This window comes from Balaenoptera physalus (assembly GCF_965194825.1).
Source record: "Balaenoptera physalus genome assembly, chromosome: 4".
In the NCBI taxonomy this organism is placed as follows: domain Eukaryota; kingdom Metazoa; phylum Chordata; class Mammalia; order Artiodactyla; family Balaenopteridae; genus Balaenoptera; species Balaenoptera physalus.
The window spans coordinates 2,330,536-2,353,117 of record NC_138891.1 but is presented as its reverse complement, the minus strand read 5'-3'; the positions used below and the strand labels follow the sequence as shown (position 1 = coordinate 2,353,117).

The window sequence follows — 22,582 nt, the reverse complement described above, 5'->3', positions numbered from 1 at the left end:
ATCTTCCCAGACCAGGGCTGGAACCCGTGTCCCCTGCATTAGCAGGCAGATTCTCAACCACTGCACCACCAGGGAAGCCTGATAGGTAGTTTTTTAATTGAAGTATGGTTGATTTACAATGTTGTGTTAGTTTCTGGTGTACAGCAAAGTGATTCAGCGATACATGTATATATATTATATATATATTCTTATATATATTATATATTATAATATATATTTTATATATATAGTCTTTTCCATTATGATTTATTACAGGATATTAAATATAGTTCCCTGTGCTATACAGTAGGACCTTGTGTTTTTGTTATTTATATATTTTATATATAGTAGTTTATATCTGCTAATCCCAAACTCTTAATTTATCCCTCCCCCACCCCCTTTCCCCTTTGGTAACCATGAGTTTGTTTTCTATGTCTGTGACTCTGTTTCTGTTTTGTAAATAAGTTCATTTGTATCATGTTTTAGATTCCATATATAAGTGATATCATATGGTATTTGTCTTTTTCTGCCTGACTTACTTCACTTAGTATGATAATCTCTAGGTTCATTTATGTTGCTGCAAATGGCATTATTTTGTTCTTTTTTATAGCTGTAATATTCCATTGTATATATGTACCACATCCTCTTTATCCATTCATCTGTCCATGGACTAAATGTATCTGTTTAAGCTTGCAACAAACTTCTTTTTTCTTTTTAATTAATTAATTAATTTATTTTTGGCTGCATTGAGTCTTCCTTGCTGTGCACAGTCTTCCTTTAGTTGCGGCAAGCGGGGGCTACTCTTTGTTGCAGTGCGCGGGCTTCTCGTTGTGGTGGCTTCTCTTGTTGCGGAGCACCGGCCTGGGCACGCGGGCTTCAGTAGTCGTGGCATGTGGGCTCAGTAGTTGTGGCTTGCAGGTTCTAGAGCGCAGTCTCAGTAGTTGTGGCGCACGGGCTTAGTTGCTCTGCGGCATGTGGGGTCTTCCCGGACCAGGGCTCACACCCGTGTCTCCTGCATTGGCAGGCGGATTTTTAACCACTGCACCACCAGGGAAGTCCCAACAAACCTCTTTTGAACTACCTATTTTTAAATTTTTACTGATTATATAAATAAAGTTTTATTAGAACATAGTCACACATGCATTTTCATATTGTCTGTGGCTGTTTTCCTGCCAAAACAGCCGAATAGTTGCAACACAGACTTTCTGGCTTACAAAGTCTAACATCTTTACTCTCTGACCCTTTCCAGGAAAAGTTTCCTGACACCAGCCCTAGAGCTGTGTGAACTACTTATTTTAAATTGTGAGTATCATTCCTGGATTAGACTTTGCTAAACTCTCTAAGAGTGTAGAATGATATCACCCAGAAAGTAGTTAAATTATACTTCTTAATTGAAGCTTTAGGGACTGTAAATCCATTAACTAAAGATTTATTTTCTAGTATCCAAAGGAGTGCTCCCTACAAAGTAAAGTTTGCGTTTATTTTGAACTTGTAAAATATGCAGCTACCAAAATAGCGTCATTTAACCAAGAGATAACTTGTTGAGTTCTGGGGTTAAGCCAGTCATTTCTAATTTATAAATAATGAGGAGACACCTCACCACACACAAAGCGCAGAATAAGGTCCCAGTTCATCCGCTCTCAAAGACCCATAATACTCAAATATCGTGAACGTGTTGCATCTTTATTGTACTATTACTGTTTTTGTGTTAATTTAATTAATTGTAATTGGCATAATGGTGAGATGGGCAAAGATTTATTAAAGCACTACATGGCGGGGGGGCAGTTAGGGTGTTAAAAACAACTGAAATAAGTTTCCTGATTCGTTACACATGTTCAGCTGACCGATTCCATTCAGCCAAATAGTCCACTCCAGGAGCATCTAGATCAGACCCTGGAGAAAAGGGAACTTTCGCTGATACAGACTCCTGATTTTGAGCTGTGGCCATGATCCAGTCCTTGAGCTTCAGTCTATGTAGTTCTTACCTGGTAAAGCCCAACCTTACTCTTTCGTCTGCGTTCCTCCATTTCTTTTCTCTATAGAACAGAAATGGCTTCCTTGGCTTCTTTCCACTGTCTTCTTCCCCAGCCCAGCTTCCTCAGGTCTACCACCTGCAGTGATGCACGTCATTGTCCAAACCCCATCCTAGGACCATCACAGGGACGGTTTATCTCTGCCTGTGGTTCCTCCATCCCTTTACCTGTAGCACTGGTTGAGGCCTTAGTACCCAGAGCAGTCTGTAGCAGTGGCGACGGGTCAGGAGTCTGGAACTGCAACTGCGTCCCTCAGATCCTCCAGCACTTCCCAGTTGTTCGGACAGCTTGTTATTTCTCTCTGAACTCTCCCAAGACACTCTTTCCAATTACCATCAAATGGACGATACTGAATTTCCTACTCTTCGTGACTGATCTTTCTGAATATTTTCTTCCCTCTTTCAGCTGGACCTTTATCCAGTATCTATCCTGTCCTAATTACAGATCAGGGCGCCTCTCACTTTTCCCATTTGGCTGTTGCTAACAGGCTCTTCCCAGGACACTTTGTGGCTCATGCTAAAGGCAGTGGATTAGAGAATTGCAAATATCCTTTAAGTGCTGTGATTAAGTGGTAGACACGTGTGTGTTGTAAATTACACCAAACTAAGTTTTATCTTTCTGAAGTAGTGTTGGTTTACAATATTATATTAGTTTCAAGTGTACAGCATAGATTCGACATTTTTATAGGTTATACTCCTTTTAAAGTTATTATAAAATATTGGCTATATTTCCTGTGCTGTATAATATATCCTTGTATCTTATTTAGTTTATATGTAGTATTTTGTACTTCTTAATCCCTTACCCCTATCTTGCCCATCCCCACTTCCCTAGTTTGTTCTCTGTATCTGTGACTCTGTTTCTCCAAACTAACTTTTAACCTTTGAAAGCCAGTGAAGTCCCCATGACATAGCTGTTATGTCAACAGACAATCCAATAGCATTGAACCTGTGGTTGAATTTAATCTGGATGGTTGCTCAATTTCTTAAATTAATGGTGCATTGATCTGGTAAATTACTGAAATCACAATGTTATGATGTTTTAAGTTAGTTCATGAGTAGGTGGATGTAAAGGGAGAATTGAGAAAATAGGCTATCGTAAGAATCATCCTAGTCTATTTCTTTTCTTTTGTTTTTTTGATCTACACAACTTGATTATAAAAGAACTATAAAACCCAAAGAAGATCACAGGTTACTGCATATCAAAGCTCAAAATGCTATTTTGAGAAGTTAAATTTCTAGGATCATATACTTTGTATCAGTTGCAGAGCTGGGATCAGACTATAACAGCTCTTTGACAATGGTGTGCAAATAAATTTCAGATTTGATCAATTTGTTAATAATCTTTGCTATTTTAGAGATTGTGTGGCCTAATGAAGATATGCTTTGCAGTACATACTAGATGAGAGTAAAAGTCAGTGGTACTTGTGCTAAAATCAGAAACTCAGGTGAACGCCAAGGTGTAGGGCAAACTCATTTGCCAGTGTTATCACAGAATGCTTCCATTCAGGACAGTGACAACATTTTAGATCTCTTGTCCTCTAGTGCAACCCTTTGAGATAAATAAATACATTTTTAAGGGAGGTGCTTAAAGCTTTGCTTTGATTTATTTTTTAAAATATAAATTAATAACCCATATCCCCACCCAACAACACTCAGTGATTTGATGTGCATATACCTCAATCCTATTTGTTCACATAAAGGATCATCCACACATTAAGGTAAACCTGGCATGGGCCCATTAGTGAATCATCACTGCATTAAGAGGCTTTCAGTACCGAATCTTTCTAATGTTGTTAGACAACCTTGACCTTCAGTTTCTTGCAATGTGAATAATATTGCATCGTATCTACAGAGAACAGTATGATCATCTTTTCTATTCATGGCACTAAGACAGTCAACAGTATTTGATACAATCAGCATGTGTCTTGATACGGAAGGCACATGGTGACAAGCCTAACTGAATGTAGTTATTCGGCTGTCATGAAATGCACCTTATGGTGATAAACTTCCGCCATAAAATTGGAAGACTATCACATAAACATGTTCCACGAAGAAATACACTCGCAGAATTCATGGCCGGGTTATTGTTGGAAAACAGCGTTCTATTTATTGTGCTGTGGTTTTTACAGTATGTGTCAGTGTTTGGATGTTCATTACGTTTTACAATGAAGTAATTACGGGCTGGTGATTTCTCAGTTCTGAACAGCAATTCTATCTAATTAGTGAACAATAAATTGAAGTAGTTAGATTAGGGAAATTTTTTTTTTAACATCTTTATTTGAGTATAATTGCTTACAATGGTGTGTTAGTTTCTGCTGTATAACAAAGTGAATCAGCTCTACATATACATATATCCCCTATCTCCTCCCTCTTGCGTCTCCCTCCCACCCTCCCTATCCCACCCCTCTAGGTGGTCACAAAGCACAGAGCTGATCTCCCTGTGCTATGTGGCTGCTTCCCACTAGCTATCTATTTTACGTTTGGTAGTGTATATATGTCCATGCCACTCTCTCACTTCGTCCCAGCTCACCCTTCTCCCTCCCCGTGTCCTCAAGTCCATTCTCTAGTAGGTCTGCGTCTTTATTCCTGTAGGGCCCCTAGGTTCTTCAGAACCATTTTTTTTTTTTTAGATTCCATATATATGTGTTAGCATATGTTGAACGGACTTAACAGGGCCAGCTAATTTTCAGTGTATAGAAGTATTGTTTAAACTTAAGGTCTCAAACTACACGCATTTTTCAATTTTATGGTAATTGTTTTTTCTACCAGCTTTTTTCTTTTACCTTAGTCTCTGCTTTCTCTCTGTCTCTTTCTCTAATATCACTGCATTATTAACTAATAAAATGACACATTAATGGTGCTGATGAACTGAGATATACCACTGAAGCTAAGCATATAACCCTCCAGTGTGCTTACATGGCCCCTAAACTGATAATGTACAACGTATTTCAAGACATTTGTCCTTGAGTTTTATTAGGCCCCTGGGATTGATCCTTGCATTCCGATGCCTGCTCTCCAACGATGGATGGACGATGGTAGGAGGGGCTGTTCCTGGAATCTGCGTGCCGGGAACCCAGCCTCACTGGTTTTGCTGAGGAAGGGTCTGAGATATCACTTTCCTCTCACAGAGCTAGGAACTATCTGTATTCCTTTGTTACAATTTTTATCACATATCCCGGATGTTCAGTCTACGTTTTGTAGATTCATGCCTTGAAAAATAGCCACAACTACCTTCAACTTCCATGCATAGTAATGATAGATAAATATTTTCTAAAGAGAAAATTTAAAAACAGAGAAGACCATAGCCAGATACGAATCAAGACAAATAATTTGAAAAGCTGGGACTCAGACCCAGCCTTTCCCATGGGGCCTTGCCAGGCTGCCTGCAAGCCGTGTTAACCGGCTCTTCAGAACTCCCGGTAACCTCTAAGACGGCAGCCCCAGAGGCTGGTGTAAGGTCTGGTTTTTTGGGTCTGAGGGGGGCAGGTGAAGAGATTTTTCAAAACTGTTAGTCAGGGAGGAGCCAAGGCTGGAATGGAGGAGAGGGGTAAGGAAAATGAGAGAATAGAAAAGAATCTAGCAGGCAAGTAATAATGGAAGGAATAGCAGTGTAGCAATACTAAGCCAAAAATAGATTTTAAAGCAGAACAATTTCTAGGAACAGAAAGGGACACTAAATCATAATAAAAAGAGCAATTCACCTAGAATGTATTACAGCCAGGTATATGAACCTAAAAACACAGCCTTAAATATATATGAAACAAACACTGACATGGTTTTATGGAGAAAAATTTTTAAATTACAATCATTGTGGGATATTTTTAACACTTGCCTACTGAAAACTGGATAGAAAAAAAAATTGTAAGGATATAGAAAACTAGAGACCTTTTTAAGAGCTAATTTAAAGGTGGCAACCACTCCTCAGTTTTAGAGTTTGGTTATTAGGAGAAAATACAGGCCCAGTGCTGCTGGAACATCAGATCGCCCAAGAGAAGTTTAGAATCAAAATTTTCAGGTAAGATATTATTGATAGTGTGACAGTTGGCCTGAGGCTTAAATAAATCAGAATACAGAGCACCTGGCATGTAGTAGACACACAATAATTTATAGCTCCGCTCTTCCCTTTAGGGAACAAGTCTATTTCTCATAGTAGCGGGCTGGGATGGCGGGGGGACTGAGTTGTTAGGATTGGTTCTAGATCAGTTCTAGATGTACGGGGACAAGGAATGCAAGCCTGCCCCAAAGTGCCTTTCTCACCAGCCTGTTTGGATTCACTTTTCCATCCTTGTAATGTCCCTCTTCAAAGTTTAAGTCAGGCTAGGGAGTTGCTTCCAGAACACTGTTGAAATGCACACATCTTTTCTGAGGATGGACCTCTGTCATCGACTCATAAATAGGAATGGACTTTCATAGTGGCACATTAAGAGCATGAGTGCAGCCTTTTGAAGACATCACCTTGTGTCTTGTGAAATCCTGGAATATTGCATTTAAAGCCTCTGCAAGGGATCATCTCTTATCAATGACTCCTTAACCTGTTAGGATGAAAAACACTTGAGATAATGTGTCAGGATCAACACATCACCCCTGGAATGTGCTCCTGTCCACCAGCACATGAAACGTCATGTACAGTTCTGGGTGTCCATGGCCCTTCTCATGTCCCTGTGTGGGCCTCGTATCCAAAGCCTACAACTTCCAGGGTTTGTTTGTTTGTTGGATTGATTGATTGATTCATTTTTTTTTTTTTCCTTATCTGGACGGGACCTGAGTCCTGGATTCACAGACTCAGGTTGGATGTGTAATTGCAAATTGGATTTCCCAGGAAAGAGATTTGAGGTGGAGACCAGTGAGCAGGATGTTTATTAGGGAGTATTCTTGGGTCAACACCTACGTGAGGGAGAGGCAGAAAGCAGAATTGGGCAAAGGGAGAAGTTGAGCCAAGATACATTCTTTTTTAAAATTTTTTATTTAATTTCATTTTCATTTTTAAATTTTTTATTTTTATACAATTTTTAAAGGTTACTTTCCATTTACAGTTATTACAAAATATTGGCTATGTTCCCCACGCTGTACAATACATCCTTGGAGCCTATTTTACCCCCAATATTTTGTACCTCCCCTCCCCACCACCCCTATATTATCTGCCCCCCACTGGTAACCACTAGTTTGTTCTTTGTATCTGTGACTCTGCTTTTTTTTTGTTATATTCACTAGTTTTTCATATTTTAGATTCCACATATAAGCAATATCATATGATACTTGTCTTTCTCTGTCTGACTTACTTCACTTAGTGTGATAATTTCTAGGTCCACCCATGTTGCTGCAAATGGCATTATTTCATTCATTTGTACGGCTGAGTAATATTCCATTGTCTATATGTACCACATCTTCTTTATCCATTCATCATCTGTCGATGAACATTTAGTTTCCTTCCATGTCTTGGCTATTGTAAATTGCGCTGCTTTGAACACTGGGGTGCATGTATCTTTTCTAATTAGTGTTTTTGTTTCGGCAATGCATTAACAAAGGCCTCAGCTGACCTCGCGGGGACCTCTGGAGGTAAAATGACCTTTCTAAGTCTTTCCAAGTCGGGGCAGGAGGGCCAGCCTGGCTTCCTGATTGACCAGTCATTGCATGTGGACTTCCCCAGCTGAAGCTGTGCTCTTCCACGGAGGCAGTCCCTAACAGGGTCAACACTGAGCTGCTCTCCTGGGATTACTCCCAGCAGCAGGGGAGATGAGTCCTTCAGTCCTGAAGGGAGAATCTGGGGAGCACATCACAGCATCCGCCGTAGGCAGTGATTTGCCGGAGCGGCTGGGCCTTGGACCCAGTCTGCAGGCCCCTAGTTCAGTGCTCTTTCCCTTCCCCCTTTGCCTCTTGGTCTGTTGCTCCTGGTCCATTTCATCCCACTGTCAACATTCCAGAGCTCTTCAGCGTTCTCCTGTGAACAACTCTACCTCAGCCTGCTAAGAAGAAACATTTCCTTGAATATTGTCTAAACCTCTTTGTGTAGCTTGTTAAATGTCCTGCTGCTCTTGTGCAAGGCCAAATAACACCTGCAATGGGAAAAAAAGAACCTAAAATTAAATTCCATTACTCATCTCAGGAGCACAACAGACACAGAAAAAGTTCAAAAAGGGGCAATGAAAAAGAATTGAGTCATAACGGAAGTATATGGAGTAATGAGTTTAATTTCCCAAATTCTCAGTTTCCACCCTCAGTTCCAAGCATGTTTCTTTTCAAGCAATTTAGCCATAATTTCAGGGTAGCTTTATTGTATTGACTAAGAATTAATTAGTGTGTTTAAGCGTTGCACGTGTCTGATTTGTGAATTGCAACTTTTGGAGTTTTTCTCTGCAGTTTGACCAAAGCTAAACCATCTTTCAAAATGCTACCCTTGGAGTTAAAGTGCTTTGCTGCCGAGGGGGGCCCCTGCGATGGGGCCCTGATGACAGCCAGGAAGCTACAAGAAAGCAAGCACCTCCCTCCCTGGTGTTTTTGGTCTCAAGTGTCAGTTCTCAAGAAGAGCCCTGCTGTCCTGTGGGAGTGAAGATTAGTCTAGGCTATATGCATGCCTCCCTTTCCAGTACCTGGTCTCCTTTTTTTTTTTTTGAAGTTTTTTTTTTTTTGATGTGGACTATTTTTAAAGTCTTTATTGAATTTGTTACAATATTTCTTCTGTTTTATGTTTTGGTTTTTTGGCCCCGAGGCATGTGGGTTCTTAGCTCCTTGACTAGGGGTCGAACCTGCACCCCCTGCATTGGAAGGCAAAGTCTTAACCACTGGACCGCCAGGGACGTCCTGACCTCATCTGCTTTCTACCTGGTTTCTGTTGACACTCTGAAGAAGGGCTCCTCCACATCAGAATCCGAGATATCACAAATAATCATCTCTGCACGACAAAAGGCTGTGTTATCACAGGCTGCCAGTATGCGTTTGCTGAAGAGCACTGTAGTAGACCTTACTAGCATTCCCCAGCACAGGGCTCTCTTCTTCTCATCGCCCTTATAGGGGCATGGGACTATGTAACTATTTCTGGGCAATAAAATATTAGGAGTGATGCATCTCATTTCCAGGCCAGCTCAGTAAAACTCCCCTGTATTGTTCTCATCTCACTTGTCGTCTGCTCTGGCGCGATGGAGAAGGAGGCCTTGTGTTGGGATGACGAACCCCTCACTTTCCCCCGAAAGAGGGTGCTGCCCTGATCCTTGAGTCATCGTTTGGAGAATGGCTTTCCTACAGAGTCATCCAGACCCACAGTGGGCTTTGAATTAGTGAAAAATACATCTTCGTCTCGTAAAGCCACTGAGATTTGTTGTTACTGCAGCAAAGCCTGGCTTATGCTAATTAGTACACCTGCTTCCTTGTCTGCCCCATCTCCCCACCCTCCCCGCTCCACTGGCACCAAATACTGACCTAAGGGGTCTGTATGTATCTAAACTCTTTCTCTCTGGTCTGTAACAGCCCAACCAACTTTGGATTGTGTTCTCACTACACACTTGGGAAAATCTTTTCTGCACTGCTAGTTGATGAAGTAGGGGAATACTACTTCACCTTCGAAACCCCAGAACTTAGTAGAAGCCCCGGTTAGAGGAAGCATTCAATAAAAGTTCGTGGAACAACAAATTGATCACTGAATATCTCTTTGGGGGACAACGTGCATGTATTCTGCACTCAGGGCTTTTCTAGTTCCTTTTTTTAATCCACTGCCAGTTCCAATTCATGCTTCTTTGAGTCTCTGGCAGAGAGGGCAAGAGAGGATGTGAACGTATCTCAGAGGAAATGAGACAGAGGATGCAGAATCTTCACTCTCTCTCATTGTTGACTTTCTCTGTGGCCTTGGGCAGATTACTGAGCCTCCTGAAACCTCATTTTTTCTCATTTGGAGAAATGGGGACCTCCTTCACAAGGTTGATGTAAAAATTACTGAGACAATGCATGTAAACAGCTTAGCATGATGCCTTGCATGAAATAAGTGGCATGGAACAAATGCAATCTATTGAACCGATTTCATACCCTTCTTTCCTTTTGATTCCTTTCTCTACTGTCCCTCTGACCCTGACTCCCAACTACTACCTGGGGTCCCTTCACTACCCAGAGACTGTCTTGCAGTCTTACTATCTGGTGATGTCTCATCTAAGCCTGTCTTCCTCAGACAGTGGCAGCAAATCCACTTTGCTGCCTTAAAACTATAGGTAGTTGGGGAAAATGGGGCTAATAATCTAATTCCTACTACTATGACTCATTGACTCAGTGTGTCAATAACTAATCTGATACTGCTTTAGGAGTGCGTGCACTTTAAGAAGGTTACCAGCGTATCCAGGGCACCTGAAGCACAAAGATGGTTCTTTAATGACAGAATCCGAGGCAAGAGTGGCTGGCTTTGTGTCGGGAACCATGGCACTGGAGATTCTCACTTCTTGCTGGAGTCACACCACGTAGGTGGCCATTGATTCTGTTTGTGCTGGAACTGGTCCTGAGATCCCCACCATGACCATGTCTAGATGTTTATGAGTCAGAGAAGCCATTGTTGTTTTGCGTAGATTTAAAAATGATATTTGCATAATTGGCATATAGATTGGTACTGTCCATTCCTAGATAGTTGTCAAGTTAAGCATTTATTATTGTGACCTTTCAGCATGTCACTTGTAAAAAATTTATTCGCAGCATCTACCTACTGTCGTTGGTCCAGATTCTCAAAACCTTAACAGAACCTAAATCAGAGAAAGTATCAATCACTGAATTCCCTATGGTCAGAAAATCTTTATTACCGAGAAAGAGGATGGTCCTTCCTTCAGCAGGAGCAAAGCAAATTCCAGTGTTCTGTGCTCACTTCACTCCTCCGTGTAACCCTCTGTGTGTCCCAGGAAGACAATCTCTTCCTCCTGCGTTGTGGCCCGCGAGGCTGACCCACATGGAGAGTACCATGGATTCCCTTGCCTTCTGGCTGCAAGTTCAGTTGACGGGAAACACGGGCAGGATTTTGGAGGACAGGGAGAGAGTGAGGCCAGAGCATTTATTCTCCGAACTGCCTCCTTGCTGAGTGGCTACGGAATGATTATGTCCCTCAGGGGAAGGCCATAGCTCCTGTTGGGGGGTCAGCTCCATTTAACCACCTCCCTGGGTTTCTGGAGCCACTCCCTTTCCTTACCACTTCAGGTGCCAGGTGCTAATGGCTCCTTCACTGTAGGTAGGCACAGGGTACCATCACAACTTGGTTTCCCTAAATCCGATTTTACCTTTGTAAATTATAAATCTTAACTAAATTCATATCAGATATCCTAGTGTTTCCTGCCAGGACGCTGACATTGATCCACTTACTCATTTGTTATTTGCAGCCTGATACTGCGTTGCCCAGAGAAACTTCTCAGATGGACATAATCCTTTCCCTCTGATGTCATGGAAATACCTCCACATTTAAAATTCCTGGGCCAAATGGAGTGATTTTTCCTTACTTTATCTGCTGTCTTTTTTTCCGCCCTTAAAAAAGTGTTATCAGTAGAAGAGCTTTCAGCTTATCCCAAGTCCAGGATTGGAGGCGGGCTTCCAGAAAGTGTGACAAATGCACAAGCATGTCAGGCTGTGACAGTCTCAATGGGCTGAGATTTCAAAAATCTCATGAAAGGGAGACTTTGAAGTGCCTTATTCAAAGGCAGCCAAGGCTTTTACGATCAGAGGAGGAGATTCTAACGTGGCCTGTTAACTGACGTAGAGCGGGGGCCTCCACCCTCTCCAAGGGGTGAGACGCCCTGGCTGGTATGTTCCCTGAACCCAAGTGTGGTTGCACAAAGAGCCAAGGTCTCATTGCTGAAATTTATAACCATATCAACCTTCGCTTTATGAGATGCCACATCGTTTTTTAAAAAGCTTTAAACTTATAGAGCTATTCAAATAACCATTGAGCCATTTGAACTGAAATAGGAGTTAGTTCACAGTGGCAGTTCATAAATTCAAAGTGCTATGGTTTCATGGAGAAGGCATAAATGCCAAGCAAAGAGTCTGATGCACTAGTTTATTAACTTATTGTTATGCTTATGATTGTATAGGACTGGGGGACCAAGCTGGCAGAATTTGACTTTTAATTTGACTTTCGAGCATAATTAGACGCCATCAGCCATGAGGCACATGCAGAACATGCTTCATGATATTTGTTTACTCATTCAGTCACTCAGAATATTTTTCTTAGCCTCAAACTGTATGCAAGGGAAAAATGAGTAAATAACAAGGCAGATCTTTAAGGAATTTTTAGTTTAATAGGGAAGTCCTGAAAACACAGAATCATGATGTAGTGTAAGTGCTTCGTGTCAAGAATGAGCAGGAATCGTGAAACAGAGAGGAAAAGGTCCTGACTGTGGGCCTAGGGAGTGTGTCTTGGGCAAAGCCAGGGAAGACTTTGTCAGAGGAAGGGGTGTATGAGCTATTTCTTACAGTGTCTCAGAAGGGGGAGGTTAGGGAGGAACTTCCCAGCAGAGAGTGTAGAGAACTTTGCAGGATAATCCTGAAAACCTCGGGGCATTCCATAGGGCTGGAAGGTGATGTTTGTGGGGTGTCACGGCAGAAAGTAGTGCCTGGGTCTGGGAGTATTGCACTGAAGGGCTTTCATCTATAGGCTTATGGTCTCCTGCTTTGGCAGGCATTCATATCACCTGGAGAGCGGGTGAAAATGCAGGTGACTGCGTCCTACTCTTTGACATTCTGATTCAGCAGGTCTGGGATGGGATTAAAGAAGCTGCATTTTAAAGAGCAACTTATGAACCATGTTTGAGAAATACTGCCACTGGAAATGGAAAGCCTTGGAGCGGAGTCATGGCAGTGCCCAAAGAACATATCTATGTGGGTAGTCATTTGCCCTCCTTTGTATCCTTCTCTACTCTTCTGATTTGCCGCTCCTTTTGTGAGACTCAGGGAAAGTTGAAGGATGCTCCTGAAATAACCTGCTGTTGAGTGTTGCAGTGCGTGTGTGACCCCCGCCCCCATCCAGTTGGTCACCAGACAGCTACTTCATGTTGCCATCTTGACAACTGAGGTAGATCCCAGCAACTTCAAAGTGTAATTGACTAGATGAGCAGTACCAAATACAGTGTGCAGTGGGGCAATAAAACGGTTTACATAGAGAATAAAAGCAGCTGAAAGGGTGTAGCTACTACTTGGAGACTTAGATGCCTAGTTAGGAGAGACAAGTGTTGAACAACTTTCGATTTCCTGGTAACACAGGGAAAAATAGAAACTATGTTGAATTAGACATTTTGCATTGTTTGAGAAAAAGGGCGTTCATTGGTTAGAGAGAAATACTTCCCTATCTTAAGTTCAAGGAGGGATTTGTGCGTAATGGTCAAGGTGGATTACAGTTTTGTAAAAAGTAGAAAACGTGTCCCTGTTATAAGAAGCGACACGTTTTTTTAAACCTCAGTTGCTTGAGTGGGTTAAGGATCAGGAAGCTTGTAATTGCACACAAGTAACCAGGAGAAAGACAGTGTTTTGGTTTCTACTTAGGATTGCACATACACAGGGATTTTCTTTTGTTCTTACAAACAATATTATGTCTTTGTTGTAGTTATAAATGAAGTTATCTACTCAAAACCTTGCTTTTAAAAACAGCTGAGGCAGTTGATAGTAGTAAAAATCAATGTTTGGATACGTTTGGCCTTATAAAATTTAATGTCTAATACATAATACAAGTGACCCATAAGAGCAGGGGACATGGGCATATAATAAAAAGCACACATTTTCGAATGAAAAAGGAACAAAAAAGTAAAAGAAAAATGCAATGAAGATAGTATAGACAGACAGAGCGAAAAAGGTGTAGAAAACTTTTTAATAAGAATAAGACTCACATTATAATGAGCAACAGACAGAATATTGACCTGGGAATGTAGGGAACTGTGTTGGTATTTGTGTTGCCTTTACTGTGTGTGACCACAGTTTGAACTCTGTATGTATTAGTTTCATCACTCACAAGATAAAGGAATTAGTTACAATAGGTTAAGATTGGCAACTACAGCTCAGGAGCCAAACCCTGCCTGCCACTTACTTTTATGAATAAAATTTTATTGGAATACAGCCTTGTGGCCCATTTATGTATAGCAGCCTATGGCAGCTTTCATGCTATAATGACAAAGTGGCAACAGAAAATGTATGGCTCCTAAAACCTCAAATATTTATCCTCTGGTCCTATACAGATAATGTTTGACAGTGCTTGCAATGAGTGATTATGTGAATTAGTGAAAATGTCAGTTTGGTTACTGTAAAGTGGAACCAAAATTAACAATGGGTAAAAACAAAAAAAACCAAAACTCCCTACTCAAGTAGAAGAATGATATTATCAACTTGCCTCCAGGGCTTTCCATCTCCCATGGCCATATTTCTCAATATATGGTCCCTGGGTTGCTTTATTAAATGCAGATTTCTTAATTATTATTAGTCCTCACCCAAGCAGAGGTCTGAGCTGGTAGGGTAGCTCCCCTGTACAAAGGAGCTCATTGCTCTGCCATCTTCCATGATGACTTACTGCCCATGGTCCAGCATGGCTACTCCAGTTCTCTAGGTCACTTCTGTGTTCCAGCCATCAGGCAGGGGAGAGTAGACACAGAAGGCACGCCCTTCCCCTAAAGGGTACAAATTGGTGGTCGAATGGATACCCCCATTCAAGTCATGCAAGCTCAAATTTATGTCATGGTCATATCTGCAAGGGATGCTGGGAAATACACTTTTTATCTGGGTGGCCATGGCCCAACTCAGAATTCTGATACTGCATAGGAAGAGAATGGATATGGTGGGACTGATCACCTATAAATTTCTTTCCACTTAAAATCTATGAACATAGATAATTTGTCTGTGTGGGCAGCCACAACAAATCCCACAGACTGGGCGACTTAAACAGAAATTTATTTTCTCAGAGTTCTGGAGGCTGGAACGTCCAAGATCAAGGTGCTGGCCTGTTAGGTTCCCGGTGAGAGCTCTCTCCTGGCTACTTCTCACAGTGTACTCCCGTGGCCTTTCCTTGGGGTGCACATATGGACAGAGAGCGTGCTGTCCGGTGTCTCGTCTTATAAGGATGCCCATCCTACTGGGTCAGACTCCACCCTTATGACCTCATTTAACCTTAATCACCTCCTTAAAGGCCATTATCTCCAAAGACATTTCCACCGGGGCTTAGGGCTTTAATGAAGAAATTTTTTGTTGGTGGGGGCATAATTCAGTCCATAGCACAGTTTCTTTATGAAATTGACAAAAGCAGACAAGTCATGAATGCACCAATAATAGGCAATGGAAATGAGGCTATGGCCTTCTCATCATTAGCACCTCCTTAGAAAGGAGAGGGTAGTTCTTAAATTCACACCGACAATTCTATAGAATACCTAAAATTAGTTTGTGTCATTGTTTAGTTAAATGGTTTCTTTTTTACCTATAGTAAAAAGTATTCTGAAATTATTGCTTTATTTCAGAAGCTTCCATTAAAAGCTCTTTAAAGCACACATCAAAAACTGTAGTGTCTTGGGGCTTCCCTGGTGGTCCAGAGGTAAAGAATCCACCTTCCAATGCAGGGGACGTGGGTTTGATCCCTGGTCAGGGAACTAAGATCCCACGTGACGTGGGGCAACTAAGCCCACACGCCACAACTACTGAGCCCGTGTGCCTTGGAGCCCGCGCACCACAACTAGAGAGAAGCCCATGCGCCGCAATGAAAGATACCGCATGCCACAACGAAGATCCTGCACGCTGCAACCTAAGACCCGATGCAGCCAAAAACTAAAAATAAATAAATAAAATAAACACTAAAAAAAATTGTAGTGTCTTATTGAGGGACGTTCTACTAAACAACTTGGCTGAAATCGAATATGTCAAGGTCATGAAAATTGAGGAAAAGATGAGGAACTGTTCCAGACTGAAGGATACTAAAGACATGTGACAACTAAATGCAAGATAATGATTCTGAACTGTATCCTTTTGCTAGAAAGGACACTGGACAAATGGCAAAACTTAAGTCCAACGGTACATTAGATGATAACGTATCCACATCAACTTCCTGAATTTGATGGTTGATTGTGGTTATGTGAGAGAATAGCTTTGTTTGTAGGAAATAGATAGTAAAATATTTGGGGGTGACGAGGCAACAAGTTAGTTGCTGACTCTGAAGTAATCAGGAAAAAAATTGGGGGTATTGAAATTTCTTTAAGTTTGAGATTGTTTCAAAAATGTTAAATAAAATAAAGTAGAATGACGCACACAACAGCAAATACAAAAAAAAAAAAAAAGTGTAGTGTCTTAACCTAAGCAACAATGTCCAGGCAGGCACTGCTGGCCTGGGTGCCTTGACAACAAATTGTTTTGTTGACACATGTTTGGGGTTCTAGAAAGGACTATCACTGAAAGAGTCTACCAATAACAATTCCCTCTGGGTAAACAGATAAAGGGTGCTCAAAAATCTCATCTTTAGAAATTTTTTTTTTTTTTAACTTTGGGTTTATTTATTTTATTTCTTTATTTAATTTATGGCTCTGTTGGGTCTTCGTTTCTGTGCGAGGGCTTTCTCTAGTTGCGGCAAGTGGGGGCCACTCTTCATCGCGGTGCGCGGGCCTCTCATTATCGCGGCCTCTCTTGTTGCGGAGCACAGGCTCCAGACACGCAGGCTCGGTAGTTGTGGCTCACGGGCCTAGTTGCTCCGCGGCATGCGGGATCTTCCCGGACCAGGGCTCGAACCCGTGTCCCCTGCATTGGCAGGCAGATTCTCAACCACTGCGCCACCAGGGAAGCCCCTCATCTTTCGAAATTTAAGCTGCATGATATGACATCAGGAGAATTTGTCCAGTTCTCTTTGTGAGAGTCGTCATTCATTTTTTTAGTCATTCCACTTTGTATTGGGGGTACTGTTTTGATTGTCTATTGCCCAAAACTCAGGGGTCTAAAACAACATTAACCATTTATTTTCTCAGGATTTTGCTATTTGAGTGGGGCTCAACACAGACAGGTTATCCCTACATAACATGGTGTGAGCTTGGGCAGATCAGCTGGGTCAGAAGACCCACTTCCAAGGCAGCTTCACTCCCGTGGTTGGTGCGTTGGTAGTGGTTGTCAGTGGAGGGCTCAGCTGAGGCGGTTAGTTAGCGGCCTTGATTCTTTCTCCATGTGGGCTTCTTTATGTAGCTGCTCAAGCTTCTTTTCAAGAGGAAGAAAGCAGAAGCTGCCAGTCCTCTCAAAGTCTAAGCCCAGAACTGACATAGTATCACTTCCACTTTGCGTAGACAGTCCAAAGAGTGACAGGGCCCAGCCCACAATCAAGAGGGTGAAAAAATGGACTCCACCTCTTGGCAGGTATAGGAACAAAGAACGCGTGGCTACCTTCAGTTCACAAAGGTGACAAGAATTATCAGCCATCCTAAATTTGTTGTAAGCATATATGCTTTGATAATTCTTTCTGGGTCCCTCCCTAAAGATCCCTTCTAGACACTTTTTTCTAACTGCTCCCCCCATGAAATTTTAATACCCCCGATACACTATGTATATGGTTATATGCTGTATGTGTTTCTGTGTTTTGTACCTTAGAAGAGTAAGATTTTTTTCATCCCCATAGAAACTAATTTTCACCTCCATGGGGGCAATATTGCCTCCAATGATAGTACATGGCCTAGACTCTGCAACCTAAGAAACCCCCTAACATTCATTTTGTCAAATAACCACCAACTTTATTCACTGTCCTTATAGAAAAATGTCTCAAACAGTGTGGGTAGGAGGAACATGTGTAAGGTTAATCTCCCAGGCAATGCCCATCATTGTCTTTCCTACAAATAAAATTAATTAACTAGTTCATTGTATAATTATCATCTAATATCTTTTTATTTCTTTAGCCACGCCATGCGGCATGCAAAACCTTAGTTCCCCAACCAGGGTTTGAACCTGTGCCCCCTGCCTTGGGAGCGTGAGGTCTTTACCACTGGACCGCCAGGGAAGTCCTAATATCTTTCTTAATTGCAGTGTCTGTAGGGGCAGGAGCATGTCTGTCTCAGTCATTTTTGAACAGATTCTGACACAAAATAGGCGATCGATATTTCTGGAATATATTAATAAAGCATTTAATGTCTGAAAGAGAAATGAGGGCAAGACAGGTGAAAACGAGAGTATTCCTGAGCTTGTTCAGAGTTGTGTAAGAGGGGTTGCAAGAGGCAAGAGGAAGTGAGACAGCCAAGGTCATTTTTCTACTCAGTAGAGATTTAGTCCTTCACTTGAGGAGCTTTGTAGACCAAAGCTTGAGGATGGAACCTTGTCCTGTTCATTGTTAAATGCTGTAGGGGTTTTAACACAATGCCTTGGAAAGATGGTTGAATATTGTTTGAATTATGAACTCATAGTTAAGATAGAAAGCAAGTCTTTTGAATAAAGAGAGCCATAAATCCTCTTACTTTTCTCTTTTTCATTTATTTAAATATATATTTAGAATGATCTACCTTTATATCTATTAGAAGAAGCTTTTTCAAAAGAAACTTTTTATATTTAAAGAAAAATAATTTTTGACATTCATATTTTCTTCCGTTTAATATGTTAGGTTTGTATCTTTCTTTTCTCCCTTCAGGTCATCTACAACATGACAGTCCTTTTCCCTTTTTAAAATAGAATAGATTCTAAAAGCCCAATTATAACCCCCTCAAAAAATAAAAGGACTATAGGGAGATGTTTTAAAAAAACTAAAATGAGTTGCATATATCAGTTCTCTTTTCTGCCACATCTTTGTGGCTGCCATGGGAAGATTACAAAAGCTTCAAGTCTGATTTTGGTGGATAAATTCCCAATGAACACCCCCTCCAAGGAGTGATCGATATTCTGGACAAAAGGGGGGTATTTCTTCAATATGTCCATTTGATTTTATTTTGTGAGGCAACCACCTTTGTAACCCACACTAACATGTCAGAAATATGACACTGCTTTTAGTTCCCGGCCCTGTAAAAGATGCCTGGTGAAAAAATAAATACAACTAGGAATGCCCGAGTAAGTCATTTTATTTTTTATGATTCAAGCCCCAAAAGGTCTTGAACTGTCAGATTGATTGTCTCTCCAGTTTTACGACTTCTGGTTGTATTTATTCTTTGATGTTTACCATCAACTGTGTCTACGTGCGCCGTGGTCTGAGGGATTTCATATTGCTAAATCATTTTTTAAGCTTTAGTTGTAGTTTCTGTTTAGCATCCATCCCCCGAGACATGCCATTAACGTGAATCATTTTTGAAAGTGTTTGGTGCAATGGGAACTCCCTGTTGAGTCGATCACTCATCGCGATGGAAAGCAACAATGACCTTCTCAGAAATACCCATCACGGTGAAATAATCAAGGATGCACTCAGCAGTCAGGGACTTCTGATCGGGGTGTTCCCATCGACTTCATCATCATCCCCAAAGCGGGAGATGGGTGGTCAGTGCAACTTCAGGAGGGAAAAAGGAAAAGAGGGGCAGGGGGAGAAAAACTGCTAACCCAAAGCATAGCTATTTTATCAGAGGGTGGGTTTTTCCCCACTTCCATGAAGGTGATTTTCATAGAAGGTGAACTTCAGAGGCAATCGCAACACTATTTGAATGCATTCTTCTCTAACACTCTATTTTCAACTTCCATGTTTTCTTCTTCAAGAAAGGTTACGAGGTTAGCTTCTCTGATTTCTCTTCTTTGCGATGCCCACCTCTGACCTGGGCATTTTTTCTCAGTTCAAACTCTATATTCAACTGCTCAACTGATAGAGATTTGAGGGTCTCATTCCTGACTAAAAAGTTTCTGAAAGAAATGAGTATAATTACCACTGGAAATAAGTTCTTTCCCTTGGTTTATACCAAGTGTTTAGATACTTTTCAGTTGTAAACCAGGACATTAACTTGTAGATTATTCTGGTAGACTGCTATCCTTTCTCTGTTTATGTTTGGTTAAGTCTGGCCTCCAAATTCTCCCTTATCTCCAGGTTTCCTAGCTCCTTCCTCAGACTAATAAATACAAATATACTATATGTTAAGATTAGAGGACAACAGATACATATATTCCAAAGCAGGGGTCAGAAAACTGCAGCCCACAGGCCAAATGTAGCCTGCTGGCTGTTTTGTAAATAAAGTTTTATTGGAACACACACACCATTCACTTATCTGTTGCCTATGTTGCTTTCACTCTACAGCAGCATTTGAGAAGTTGTAATAGAATGGCACTCAAAGACTAAAACATTTACTATCTGGTCCTTACAGAAAAAGTCTGCTGTTCTAAGTTGTAGCTATTCAAACATAATCGTATTTACTAAGTAAACAATAATAGCAATTTTATTAACTGGACTTTTCTCAAACTAGAAGGCCAATTTTGAGAAAAATATCAGCATATTTTAGGAAAATACAGAAGGAGATAATTTCTAACTTCACGTTGGTTTCTTGGCTCTCTGCTTTCAGGCATTCTTTCAGCTGTTATTTTTTCCCCCCTATTTAAATAGAGTATCTCCAAATTGCAAAATGTGAAATTTTGTCATATGTATATTTTAACTTTCAGGGAAATCCCAATTTCTCAGTTTCTGCCTAATTGTTCCTGAATAAACTGATCATTTAATATTATTGAATTAAAATAGGCCCTTTGTCAGGGAAAATGTAGTCTGTTTTTGTTTTAATCTGCATTTTTTGCATAAACTGTGAGATTGAACACTGTTTTCCTATGTTCATTGGTTACTAGTAATTATACTTTGTGAATTCTTTTCACATCATTTATTTTTCAAAATAAGCTTTTGCTGAAATTCTTGACTAAATTGGCTATACTCTTTATTTGTGTTAGTCTAGTATGAATCTTCCAATTAGAATTTATACTCCCACCAGTACAGCCTCTCATGTAAGAGGACATGCAGAAAGCCCTGGGCATACAGCATAGTATCTTTAATGTGTTTTATGATTTAAAATATAATGAAGTACCAATGGCAGTGGAAATCACAAAACAAAGAGTAAGTAGGGGGACTTCCCTGGTGGTTGAATCATAAAGAATCGGCTTTCCAAGGCAGGGGACGCGGGTTCGATCCCTGGTCAGGAAGCTAAGATCCCACATGCTGCGGGGCAACTAAGCCCGCTTGCCACAACTACTGAGCCCCCGTGCCTCAACTAGAGAGTCTGCATGCCAAAAACTACAGAGCCCACGCACCCTGGAGCCCACGCGCCACAACTAGAGAGAGAAAACCTGCAGGCCACAACTAGAGAGAAGTCTGAGCACCACAAGGAAGAGCCCACATGCTGCAACTAAGACCGGACACAGCCAAAAAGTAATAATAATAAATAAAGAGTAAGTTAAACACTTTCAGGAAAGTAAAACATATATCAAGAATTAGAATTTTATATCAAAGGCAAATGTTTCTACTTCACTGAAATTATAACAAATTGTATCAACTCTCAACCAAACAAGGAATTTAAAGTTACTTTATAGTATTTCCCATGGTTTGAGCTTTTTTTTCTTTCTTCTTAAGCTCACCATACTTTAGGGTCATGGGATTTTTATTTGGCATGATGCAGTATAACTGAATGAGACACTTACTTCCAGATGATAGATGCCTATGATTGAGAAGAAACTGCTTTCTTTAAATTGTAACTGACTTACTTATGGAGATGAATGGCTTGTTAGCATAAGTAGCTTTATAGCTAAGCAATTCTAAGAAAAAAGACTGAGATTAAAATATCTAACAATTCTAGAATATTTGCATAGTGAGAGAAAGAGAGAGAGAAAGGGAAAGAAAGAGAGAGAGCGTGTGGTGTGTGTGTGTGTGCACGCGATGGGAGAAGGGAGGGACTATGTGTGTAAACATATGAGCGCACACACACACACACACACACACACACACACACACACACACAATGTAGAATGCACTGCTCCAAGATAAAATGCATACAGATACCCTACTGACATAATGGTGATTTTTATTTTTAATAACCCAATATAAAACTGATGGGTGAAGGCAAAAAACAGTAGTCAGTAGTTTTCATTTATGGAGGTCACAGAGAGAATTATTCCATGTTGGCATATGTCAGAGAACAGGGATGCAATTCCAAAGGAAAATGTACGTGGAAGTTAGTCTCCCACAATGGTCGCCACCAATTCCTTCCTTCCCTGTCTGTGCAGGCTGCTCTTCCCCTTGAAACTCAGCTGGACTTAGAGATTTGCTTGGCCAGTCGAATGCAGTGGGAGTGACATTCTGAGACTTCCCATGCTACATCATAATAAGCCTGTTAGCTTCTTCCTGGGTCCCTTGGAAAGTTGATCCTTGAAATACTTTCTCTCAGAACCTGGTCGTCATTCTCTGAGAAATCCAAACCACATAGAGAAGTCACGTGTCAGCTCCTGGTTGATAACCTCAGCCAGCAGCCAACAGCAACTGCCAGTCATGTGAGGGAACCATACGGATGTCCAGTCTAATACAGCCCTGTACTCCTGACCAGCCTGCAGCTGATAGCAAATTCATGAGAGCTTCCTAGCTGAGACAAGTCAACACACAGAATTGTAATAGTTAATGAAAAATTGTTGTTTTAAACCACTCTGTGTTGTGGTGGTTTGTAAAGCAGCAAAAGAGAGTTGATATAGGATAAAACATTT

At 41.0% G+C, this 22,582-nt stretch overlaps 1 long non-coding RNA gene across 1 annotated transcript in view; it reads left to right on the top strand.

Moving 5' to 3' along the window:
* The window catches only part of LOC309660329, a 277,845-nt gene extending 259,227 nt beyond the window's left edge, over positions 1 to 18,618 (top strand). Inside the window, exon 2 of the long non-coding RNA XR_014263348.1 lies at positions 16,545 to 18,618. This is a non-coding gene — a long non-coding RNA (uncharacterized lncRNA). The remainder of the gene's footprint in view (positions 1 to 16,544) is intronic.
* Positions 18,619 to 22,582: the final 3,964 nt, after the last annotated feature.